Genomic DNA, 12,931 nt, shown 5'->3' on the forward strand with positions numbered 1-12,931 from the left:
TATTTATGCCATTTAGAAGCATTTAACGATAATGAATAGAGGATCAATCTTGAAGTGTGAAAGACTCAGGTTCAAGCCCCCCCTATAATATACATTAACATTGCAAACTTGGGGAAATTATTTATTCTCTCCTTCCTCCAAATATATACATACATATATATGTGTGTATAAGTGTGCATATACAATACATAAAACATGTGTGTATGTGTACATATGTGTATATACATACACATATATGTATAAGTTATGGAGAGGGGGAGAGAGAGGTTTCCAGTAATGATTTATGACTGTAAAACACGAAGGAGCATGGTTTGTACACAATTAAAGTGACAGGTCACCCAAACGCAATTTAAAGGTGTGTAGTGGGAGTGGGCACTGCACCTTATATATACTTAATATATACTTATAATACTTAAAAATAGTATTAATGAGATGTATGATTGGATGAAAAGGTACTCTGGTCAGATAATAAGAGTAAAGAATTACTGATGGCCTGCATGATCCACAGGTACCAAAGTGATCTAACTGAAAAGCCCCCAGAGAACAATGACTGAACCCTCTCTAGAATATTTATAGGTATTTATGGACAAGAGAAACGAAGGAACAGAAGTGGTGCATGTGTTATCATCTGTAGCTTTGGGAAGAGTAGCTATGTTAGTGAGATCAGATTCATTTAAGTACTAATCATAGTCTGAAATAAAGATTTGGTGGGGAGGGGACTAATTTATATTACATATCCAAGAGAGGCTAGTGCATTAAATGTATTATTTCAAAATTAATCATGGAAAATGTCATCATTTCATTTTGATACTTTTAAATTTATTACATGAAAACACAAATCAAATGTGAGAAAAGAGCAAAAAGGAAAAGAAAATTTGGACTTAAGGTGCTGGTTTTAATTACTCCTTTAACAACCAGAACAAAACTACAAAAGGTTTTTACTCCCTACAACTTTTTCTAACACTTACATACTGTAATGTAATGTCAAGGAAAGGCAACTTCCCAAGGTTCAGAATATCAGCATAGGTGCTCTCCATTTTATTCAGTGACAAATTAAGAACAGAGAAGATCAAAATATGACATCATTCAAAATACAGCATTTACTAAGTGTGATTAAATAATCTCCAAGTACTACCCCACCCCAGGACCTTCCATTCATTCAATTAATTCAATCAATTACAAAGTCCCTGTTCTAAATACTACTCCACCCCTAGGCTGTACCTTCATTTAGTCCACCACAAAGCCCCTCTTCTCAAATGGAGTTTAGTTTCCAATCATAAGTAAGGTACATTCATTTGTTCAACCATAGAACACAAAAAGGTCAAAAGTTCCCCACCCCTGGATCACAATTGAATCTACCCCAGAGTTACAACAAGTTTAAGCACAGCACTTAATACCCAAATGGAGGTCTTTTCTTCATCTTGACAGAAGGCAAGTTCTCAGCTATCTTAGTTCCTGGGGAGACAAGGCTTAGCAAGGCCACAAGATACATTGCCAGTCTCTTCATTAATTCATCCTCTGTCTGCAGAACAGTCCTAGAACCCCTGAAAACATTAGCAAAACCCTCTCCCAGGATTTCTGTAAACATACAACAAGAAAATCCTTCTTCAGGGCTTCTGAACCAAGAGAAAGGTTCCCAGACCCCTGCAACAACAGCACTGTCCTTCACCAGTGGACAGTATTCACTCTCTGTCTGCAGGACAGTCTCAGGAGCTCTTAGCCAACAGCCAGGTTCCAGGACTTCTTCAACAGGACTGTCTTTCACCAGTGGACAAATCTGGCAAAACAACATCAAAACAGACATACAAAGTACCAGCAAAACAGCCATGTCTCCTCAGTCCTTGGCAGCTCTGGGGGCAGGTCTCAAAAGTCCAGGACGATTCAAAGTGGCCCTCAGCAATCCTCTCAGTCTCTCTCTGCCTCCACAAGGGTGCTGCTTCCAAAAAAGTTCTTCTGCCTCTCTCTTGTCTCTCTAAATCTATGTCACCAGCTCCTCCCAGTTCAGCCCTCTCTTTTCACATCAACAAGTCCATCCCACAGGTGGGATTAACAAGCTCTGGGTTTTAACACAATCAATTTGAAAACCAAGCCAATACAGGGGGATCTTTATATTCCATTACTATCACACATACATAGAATCTGATGGTAGCAGACATTTAATATTTGATTCTTGTTTATTTAAGCTATGTATTTATATGGTTTATATGTGTATACATACACACACTTATATATATGTATTTCTTTTGAGCCTGAATTTCTTCAGTCATCCTTTCCATTATAGTAGGAATTTGAATGTTTTATAACTTTTTGATTTCATGACATCACCTTTTCCCTAAAGAATCCTATGGGATATATTTATTTTTAAATAAGTAAGTAGAGTAAAATTAATTTTGTTTTGATAATTTTGCGACACCCTTGGAAATAGTTTAAGATCCTCAGTAAAGTGATGACATTTCTGACCTTTGAGATTATGACAAGAGACAATAGCATAGGTGGAAATATTCATTTCTAAGCCCAGTTCATTATCAATCAGCAATATGTATCCAAGTTACACAACCTAATGGACATGATCTCTAGTCTGTGCATCCAACTATGTATCATTGCCTGAGCACAAAGGAAAGGAATTTGCTCCTAGCTCATCTGTCTAGCCTCAAGGATAAATCCAATGGATGTTGAAGTAGCTATGCCAAAGCATCCCAGTCCAATGATTTCTTTTTATTTTATTTCTTTTAAATTTATCTAAGGGAAAATAAAAACCCTTTGTACTCTCAAAAACAGAATGCTCATTGTATTACTCAGGATTATTGTATTTAAAAGTTGTCCATCTTTAAAATGTTATAGTATAGGAGTCTTTCATATGTATTTTGCTAAAAATCTTTGAATTTCTTTAAGAAATGACACGAGATAAAGAATCTTCATTTTTTCAATCCAGCACACATTTACCACAGCTAACTGCTTGCTAAATGGAATCAGTTCTTCTTCCACAATATCTCTTGGATTCCTCCCCTCTTCAATTCTTATTTTACTCCTCCCCCCATAGTAGTGGCAACTTTTGCAATTACTATAATAGTCTCTTAACCTGTCTTACTCTTTGTTCTGTCCTTCCATTAATAGCTATACTAATGTATCCCCTGCACATTCATGTGTGATCATGTAACTCCCCTACTTAACCTTCAGTGGCTCTCTATTATCTACAGGATAAAATACGAATGGTTTAATTTGGTATGTGAGACCCTCCTCCAACTCCAATTAATTTAAAAAATGTATTAAGTGCTATTATATTCAAGACAAAATCAAAAAAGATAAGTATAATAGAGAATAAGGAGTAAATGGAGCACTGGTAGAAACAGAAAAAAAGCTCTACAACCATAGGAGAAGTAAACAAAAGTAAAAAAGAAAGTTTCATGCAGGAGGTAACAGTTGAATTGATCCTTGAAGCAACAAAAGATCCTGGAAAGGTAAAGAAAAAAGTGGAAGCATATTCAAGGCATTGGGGATGTTTTCTTCCAAGGCATAGGGCTAAGATATGGCATGTGGAATTTAAGGAATATCAAGTAATCAGGTCTGACTTGAATATATAAAGTATATAAAGAGGAGCAGTATTAAACAGGAGTGGCGAGATCAGTGAATACTAGATTATGAAGGGCCTTCAATGGCAGACTAAAAAGTTTACACATTCTGTATACAAATATTCAGAATGATAGAGGTGATAGTCCTACCTGTACAGATCTCATCAGGATGTTTCATTCATTTCTGAGCTTTGCACTTTTCATCAAAGAACACTGACCCACTGAAGCATATTCAGAGGAGGTCAATTTTAGCTTAAAATTTTGTGACCCTGTGTCGCTGTTGGAACCACCTATACCCCCAGTAAAATGCAATCTCCTTGAAAGTAGAGATTACTCCAAATGCAAAAAGCTTTGTGTCCCCAGCACCTAAAATAGTTCCTTATACATAGCAGGTACTTAGTAATGCTGTTGAATTAACTTGTATATGCTGAGATACAAAGATAAATCAAAGACAGCTTATTTAAAGCTTATCAGGGCCCTTTTTACTGCACTGCTTGTTTATCCTGTGGATGACTGTAAATAACATTTTATTTGTTTTAGCTTATTAAAATCTTTCATAAGTTAAAATGCATTGAAACTGCTTATGCGGAGCTAGTAAATTACATATTTGTCTGGAGACAAATAAAAGTCTGATCAAGATGACTTTAAACTGAAAAATGGAGTCAGCAAAAGAAAACTGAATGTGTATATGACCAAATCAGACACAGAGGGGTGTGGCAGGTACTCAATTTAGATTTATTTGATTCAATAAGCATTCATCAAGCCCCTGCTATGTGTCTTAATTAGGCTTTAGGGATACAAAAACAAAGTAAAAAATGTCATTGACCTCAATGAGCTTACACTCTATATGTCTTGGGGTGTGTGTGGGGGTGGATGGGACAGATATAACATATACTTAAAAATAAGAAAACACAATATGTATGTATGTAAATTCAAATACATTTAGAGATGTTAGTGACATGGAAGAGAGTAAGGTAAGTCAAGTTGTGGGAATGGAACTAAGATTATAATTGCTTATGAAGTTACTAGAAAGTAAGAAAGTAGAGAAAATGAGCAAACACAACTTTTTCCAGAAGTGGAGTTGTAAAAGGAAAAAAAGACATTGGACAGTAATACAAGGGAATGGAAGCTTCAGGTAAAGACTTTTCTTCAGGATGGAGATCTAGGCATATTTGGCAGTAATAGAATTTAATCTATTAATTAAGGAAATATTTTAAAAACAGGAAAAGAGTGATATGGGAGAAGGATCAATTTCATAGAATGGGCAATTGAAATGGGATCCAGTCCACAAGAAGAGGATTGAAAGGAAGGAAGAGTCTCTATTCTTCTGAGGCTGGAACAAAGGATGTGAGCATAGCATACGATGGTGACATTATTTAAAGTGTAGAATTTGAAATAAGAGGGAGTTTTCAAGTAATATTCTTAAACTGATCAGTGAATCAGAACATAGAATGAATGAACACTTTGGGGATACATAAAATTTTAAGGTGCACAAACAAAACTAATAGTTAAAATAAGAGGAAAGCAGGTAAATAGGGGGAAAATCTAAGCAACAAGTTCCTCTGATAAATGTCTCATTTCCAAGATATGTAAGAAACTGATTAAAGTTTATGTTTGATTTAACAATTGATAAATAATTAAATTGTACTAATAAGCAGTTTTTGAGGAAGAAATTTAAAGTATTAACTATATATGTTTATATATATAATATATGATATATATCTTTAAAATATTATGTGTATTCTAAAATATCTATAATTAGAGAAGTATAAATTAAAGCAAGTCTAAGCATCCAATTCACACCCATACATTGCCATATTTTACAAAAAAGAAAAATTAGAATTCTTGAAGGGCTACAGGAAAATAGGTACATCAATAATAGAACCATGAATTGGCATATGTGGGATAGGTAGATAGATGAGGGGGAGGAAGAGAGAGAGAAAAATATTAGTCTATCTGTCTTTTCTATCAGGATGTATGTGGTGTATCTTCTTCATCACTGGGCCTTTGAAATTATAATTGGTGATTAAATTCATCAGAGTACCTCAATCTTTCAAAGCTGTTTGTCTTTACAAAGTTATTTAAATTCTTCTCCTTACTCTGCTCATTTTACTCCGCATAGTTTGTATGTCTTCCCAGGTTTCTTTGAAATAATTCTTTTTGTCATTTCTTATAGCACAATAATATTATATTATATTCACACATCATAATGTGTAGTACATAGGCAGTGAAGGAATCTGTTTTGTTTCACCACATATATTTAAAACAAGGAGGAAAATCAGTGAATTATGAGGTAAAACATCTTGAAAGACAGGGAGTAGTCTAGGTGGCTTGATGATTAAAGAAGATATTTTGAACAGAAAACATGGGGAGTTGAATATAGTTGAATATATATCAGGGGTGAGTAAAAGCTTGCTGTATAGCAGTGAGGGCCCAGTTAAGATTAGATAAGAAACATAAAGTGAATTCAATCAGGACACAGTTATTCTGTGACTTCTTCCAGCACCATTTTATAAATAAGAGCAGGAACAGAAGAAGATAATGGTTAGCGTAATCTAGGGATTGTGTTTAGAAGTTGGTAAACAACAATAAGACAGTGGGCGCTGGACTCAATGGAAGAAATATTGTCAAGTTTATACAGTTAAATATAGGTTAAAGATTCTGAAAGGCAAAAAGTGAGGCTTTTTACTGATATTCACTGAGTCATGTGACTCAAAGTTGCAGGAAGGATAGAGAACAGAAGTAAGAGGAGGAAACCATAAATAGTGGTAAAAGAATAAGGAGATGAGGGTATTATTAAAAAAAAGAATTTTGATATTCATATGAGGGTACAAGTCTGAAAGGGATACATGAAGGTAGATCCAGTACGGGAAGGGGAGTCATGCATGGTATAAGAAATAGAACATCAATGGCGAATAACAGCAGTTCTCTGTGATTGAAAAGACAATGTAAGACATTGGAAAAAGAAAAGACATGGATATCTACTTCATATAGACCACCAAAATTTAGTGAGAAGTGACTAGATTATCCTTATTAAAACAACAACAATAATAGATTCTATAAAGTGGGTGAAGCTCATAAAGGAAAAACATAGACTCTGTTAGAAAATATACAAGTAAGAGGGTGTATCAGCAATGCAATATTCACAATGCCTACGGTAACTATAAATATGCCATTATGGGTATTAATCACAAAATATACCAGGCTCTCTATGTGGGGGACAAAGCTAGAACATTTATTCAAATGCCAGAAAACTGAGTCCCCAAACCAGAAAGTCAAAGCCATCACAGTAGATTGAAGTTGGCACACGTAGTTAATGTAGTAAACACCTACATTCTCAAGCCTTCAAAACAGAACATGCCACCTCAGGCAAAGATCCTCCTCTTCTCACTCATGGCAACTGCTCAGCATCCAGGAAGCTTGCTCCCAGCAGCTCACTCCCCCCATCCCCGTCAGTTCCCGTTACTAGCAGTCCTCAGCAGAAGTCCCTAGCAGAAATACTGGCTGGCTCAAAAAAAGGAGTTTGCATCCCTGCTGCAGATGCTGCTGCCACCATGCTTCCAGTCACAACACACACTCTCGCTCGGCTCCCACTTCCTCTTGCCCCACCCCTTCCTGCTATGTCACTAAGTTCAAGGGGCATGGAAGATCTTAAAATCCCATAATTATTACATTGGGTCAACTGAGCAGCTCAGTGGATAGAGTGTTGGGCATGGAGCCAGGAAGACCTGAGTTCAAATCTGACCTCATATACTCACTAGCTATGTGACTCTGGGCAAGTCACTTAACCTCTGCTTGCTTTAATATACTGGAGAAGGAAATGGAAAACCACTCCATTATCTTTGCCAAGAAAACCCCATACAGAGTCATAAAGAGTCAGATTGCTGAAATACAACTACAACAAGAAAGGTACAGAACACTGCGGTGAGGAAGTCTCCACATGGAGTGGACCATCACTTATTTGGAAAGTCACAGAGATTCTTGTTTAGAGAAGATTTGGATTAGCTAACCTCTGAAGTCCCTTACCTTACTACTCTAAGATTCTGTGATTCTATACTCACTTAAAAATACTTAGTGCCAGAGATTTTGGTTCATTGCTTCTAAGCAATCCATCTGTATATTCTGCTACACATAGCTCTGCTCATATTAAAATGGAGGTGAAGGGCTGACTAATACAGTTGATGCTTTCTTGAAATGGCTTCTGAGAAGGTATGACATTAAGGCTTGAAGCATAAAGGGATAATTTATTTAAAATGTACACTAGATAAGCTATAAGCAGGCACTATATCTCTCATCATATCTTTATTCATTCCTTCTGGTTTTTGTATGTTACTTCAGGAGAGGATTCAAAGTAAACCTTACTATAATTTGTTCCTCCTTCTGGATATGGACTTTTGCTGTAGTAGTCTAGTTTTATCTATATCAACTTTTACCAGTAATTCTAGATTTATTTATAATACCCTCTAGTATTTCTAATGGCCTTTTGGGGAGCTTCATGGTACCAAGGAGGATAACAGGAGTTGGGATGAAAAATAATAATAATAAAAAAGTATATCGGTTTCTCCCCAGATTCATGTGGAGTATAACCCTCATACCCTGAAGAAGAAAAAAGAATGAAATTCAATTACTCAAATGTACCTGGGTGTAAGAGCTAAGGAAAGGTTTAAGAAGGGCAAGTTTGGAGATCTCTATAGCTGCCTGAACAGTATTTTTTTAATGCTTGCTGATGAGGATGTAAGGCTAAGAAAAAAACAGCCTGAATGGGTTGAGTTTTCCTAAGACACTTTGGTCTGACCAGCTGAATTCTAGAACAGTGGAACTTGAAAGAGGTAACCACATCAACCACAGCAGTAATGGCAGGCTGTCCAGCAGCAACAGCAGGAAATAGAGAGCAGCTGCAGGCTGGAATACAGTAAAAGCAGCAAAAAGGCAGAGCCTCCAAATCACTAAAGTAGCACATGGCAGGGGGCAGCAAGGTGGCCTGTGAATAGAGCACAGGCCCTGGAGTCAGGAGGACCTGAGTTCAAATTTGGCTTCAGGCATTTAATGTAAAAACTAGCCCTGTAACCTTGGGCAAGTCACTTAACGCCAATTGCCCTACCTTCCCAGCTCTGAAAAGAAAAAAAAAGAAAAAGCAGGTGGCAGAAATGGAGTTCCTGCATTTTGGTTAAAAAAAAAAATGGAAGAGGCAGAGAAAATGACAAGCAAAACACAAAGTCAGAACATGAAGGGGCAATAATAGAATTTGCCCTTCACTAGTACTTTGACTCATGAGACCCAAATAGGTCCCAACGTAAAGGACCAGAGGAGACAGTTGGACTCATTAGCAACAGAAAATTTCTCCCCACACTCCAACTGCTTGGGAGGGCTTCAGCTCCCACACAATGCTACATGTCTGGAGTAGTTATTTAGCTCCCTGGAAAAAGCAGAGATCAGCAGAGGGGAAAGTTTACTTGACTGACTATGGGCTCAAGAATGAATCCCTTTTCTATATTTTTTTACAGTAATAAACTTGTTCTATAGTCCTTGTCTTTCTAGCTTTGTACTAGCAAAGGAACTGGAGACACTGAGATGAGAGAAAAATACAGCTGAAATCTTAAGTTCTAACAGGAACTCTAAATGGGAACATAAACTAAATTGTATACAATTACTGAGAAAGGACCAAAAAATTAATCCAGATCGCCTTGATGGTATCATGGGGGTGGGAGGAGGAGGGGATGATCAGAAGGCTGAGGAGCTGGGAATCTTAAGTGAGTGAGGGACTGAAGGTTCCACTCCTTTCAGGGCCCAGCCAAGACATTGTTTTCCCATCCTGGATTTGAGATTGGCTTTCCTATTTTGTTTAGGTTTTTTTTCTTGTAATTTTTGTTCTCCTCTCACACTCTGCTATGGGCCACTCTAGAGTCATGTAGAAGGACCTTTTGAACTGCCCTTGGTAAGAAATATGAGGGGCAGCACAGTGTGTGTGTGTGTGTGTGTGTGTGTGTGTGTGTGTGTGTGTGTGTTGGGGAGAATTAGTTCAAGAACCAAACCTTGGGAGTGGGAACAGGCAACAATTTGTGGGATACTCTGGGAGATCAATGTTTGGGACAGGCAATATCTCTGTCAACTATGACTGCAGAACAATCTGCGGTTTAGACAGTGTGGTCATAATTCTGGAAGTCTCCCCAGGATTTGGGTCCTTGTTGGGTACAATGTTTGGGGGTATAGGGGCATCTCAGACTAAACTCCAAACCTCGAGGCTGTTAAACATAGTGTTCCTTAAGGGACATCAAATCATCCTAGTTTCCTGGGACCATCTATAGACCATAGGTCTCTCAAAGCCATTCCCTATTCTTGCTCTCCAAAGGCCTCTACCATTTCCATTAGCCCCTACCCCAAGCCAAGAGTCTTTTCCCTGGTCTCTGGATCCTTCCACCTTTGCCATGTGTGGGATACCCTCAGGGATAAGATTGGAGGAGGCATAGATTAAGGGAGCTGAATATATGATGAATTTTCTTATTGGCAATGAACACGTTGTACCTCCCCCCCCCCCAAAGTAATATTCCAAAATCAAAGCACTAAGTTTGTAGAGACTGGATTAATTTTTTGGAACATCAGGCTGAATTCCTGTATCTGAGACCTATTCAAGCACATGAATAGGGCTGGGAGAGTCCTGGGAAGAGGAAGAGAAAGGGGCCGGCCCCTCACTTTCCTCCACCTCTTGCTTCTCTTCAGGCACCTCCTCCTCAGGCTCAGGTTCCTGGATAAGCCCGTGCAGGTTGCTCCTGGTCGGTGCTGACCCCGGGCCTGCCCCCCTCCCCACCCTCCCCCCGCCCCTCCCCCCACCTTCCCTGGCTTCTTTAACAGCTGCTCCGCCCATACCGCTCTCTCAGAGCCAAACAACTGCAAACGCCTAACCATCCTCATGCTCCTTCTATCAGAACCGAGGATGGCCCGGGGCCACTTGTACCAGAGCTTCTTTCCAGTGAAATTGTTGCCTCTAGTGAAGCACTTGTCACACATGGCACTCGTATCTTGGGTCCTAGTCACCTTGGTGCACTTTTCGGTAACGGGACTTGATGCAGCAGTGGGAGCGGGCGCTGAAGCTGCAGCTTGCAAACTTACAATGGGAGGCGGGTTCCTCCCGCTGTGGGTGTCTGGGTGCTGCCGGAGGTCAATCAGGTTTTTATCACAGTAGTCACAGTAATCACATTTCATGGGGCAGCTTTCACTGTATCAGGAGTGAGGGCAGCGGGCAGGTCATGTTGCTCGAAGGGCATCTGTGATTTACAAAGCTGTGCATGTGGTCCCGCAATAGTCGCTCTGTAGCAAACCTCTTGGAGCAGTGGGAGCACTGGAATCGTTGTTGGTCCAGTAATATCTGGCATGTGTGAGGTCAAAAAACTTAGTGTTATTGGCAAACCTCCCCCCACTGGTGGAGCGGGCCACCACCTTTTCCTGGGTGTGGCTTCGAAGATACTTTCTCAATTTACCATGGCCTCTTAAGGTACAGTTGCAATCTTTCCAGCCACATGGTACCACATGGTTCTCCTTGCTGGCTGCCTTGTATTCACAACACAGGCAATGAGCCTCCACGTGCCAGTAAAACCACTCTGGATTGTCAGAAGAGCCCTCACAGTGCTCCCACTGGCCAAGAAGTGTCCAGGAATATTGGGGTTCATGTTTCAACTTTGGAAGTCCAATAAGCAGTGGAAGAGTCCGGCCTGTTCTTACAGAGCCTGAAGTCCCCACTGTTTCATCTGGGTGTGGTAACAGTGGAAACAGACATGATGGACCAGGTCAGCCAAGCTATCTGAGGAACAGAAGCCACAATCTTGCAACAAACAGGAATACTCTTCACTAAGTGGGTCCACCTCATTCTCATCTTCTTCCTCTGGACTCCAGAGATGCTTCTGGAGGTGCCTCCTGATGGTTGGCTGAACTCCTCTGAGGTTGAGGCCACAAAGGTACAGGATCCCCAGATCCCCTTCACACTGTAGCACCAGGGCCTCCCTTGGGGGACCTTTGTAGGGGGTGACATGATTACCAGAAGTGCTCTCTGCTCCCAGGTCTCTCTGTTCCTCTTGCTTTTCCAGGCAGCTTGGTTGGGGGTGGGTGGGCAAGGGGAAGACACTGGATTATTCTTTAACTGTGAAAACTGATAAAATAGATGGTAACATAATTTTTTTCCATATTGGAACAAATCAAACTCACATAATCATGGAGTAATCTTAAATGGACTTGTACATGAAATAATTATTTCATTTTAACTTTTCTCTCTTATGGTTCAGGATGGGGAACAATATTTTTAAAGTAAAGTCCAAAGGGACTCTACATAGCTCATTTTCCTTCCTCTGCAGGTACACTATAAATGCATCACATTATCAAAACCTTCAAAACATTTTAAGGCTCAACTGAAAAGAGAGTAGAAGATGAATTAGTAATGAAAGCAATTAGTAAAGATTAAATAATAATGAAATCCTCTGATATGGACCAGGAAAAAAATGGCTTTTCTCTGTCATGCATACTCATAGTAATTACCATATTTAGATGTTCTTTGCTTTCAAATAGCCTAAAAATAAAAGATGTTAGTCCATTCCAAATATGAGATTATCATCTCAGCTTTTCATTGTGTGAAACTAACTAGTTAGTACTGTATGACATTTATAAATTTCAACACTACTTTCTTAGCAATACAGTAGTATTATAGTGTCCCCTCTGGGCACATGTCAGAATCATATCCTAACCACTGTCCAGTATGAGGAAATGAATAGTATATAGAAAGTCAGTGAATAGGATACAAGATATTCTCAACAGTTAAGTGTTTATCTCCTAGAGATTTTATATGCAGTCTTCATGCTTCAGTACACACCAAATGCTTGTGATTTCATTCATGTGGGGGCTCCCTTATAATATCCACATTTATTTAAATCAACACAATAATATGAAGAACAATTGATATTAAAGGTCACATTTTTTTTTCAGGGAGATAGTTTAAGCTCATTAGAGTTCTACCTAGCTCAGAATCCACTATGAATTCCCATAAATGGAACTAAGTATAATTCAAAAATTAAGGAGAGTCCAAACAAAATATCTTACAAATCATTTAATGTACTTGAATGATAGAAAGCTACACAGCTCCAGAGAAAAACACAATAAAGAACTCCTACATCTCTTAGAATCTTATTCCAGGAATATCAAAATGTCCTTTGGACTTAATAAATGAAAATTTCTTAGCATGTGCAGTGTGGTGCTGTTGTTGCTGTCCTTAATACCCAAAGAGGAAAAAAATGACATCAAAATGTCAGGGTCAAAGTGCGTTGTGTCTGACTGTGGCTGATCAGACCAGTATGAACTTGGAAGGTTCTACCACAGGTGGG

The 12,931-nt window shown here is 38.9% G+C and overlaps 1 pseudogene; it reads right to left on the reverse strand.

Annotated features, from left to right (window-relative positions):
• Nucleotides 1-6,474: 6,474 nt before the first annotated feature.
• LOC138174942 (histone H4 transcription factor pseudogene) lies at nt 6,475-11,592 on the reverse strand (annotated as a pseudogene).
• Nucleotides 11,593-12,931: the final 1,339 nt, after the last annotated feature.

Source organism: Petaurus breviceps, unplaced genomic scaffold, assembly GCF_028583685.1.
Source record: "Petaurus breviceps papuanus isolate PSGF00001 unplaced genomic scaffold, PetGlider_PUasm1.0 76, whole genome shotgun sequence".
Taxonomy (NCBI): Eukaryota; Metazoa; Chordata; class Mammalia; order Diprotodontia; family Petauridae; genus Petaurus; species Petaurus breviceps.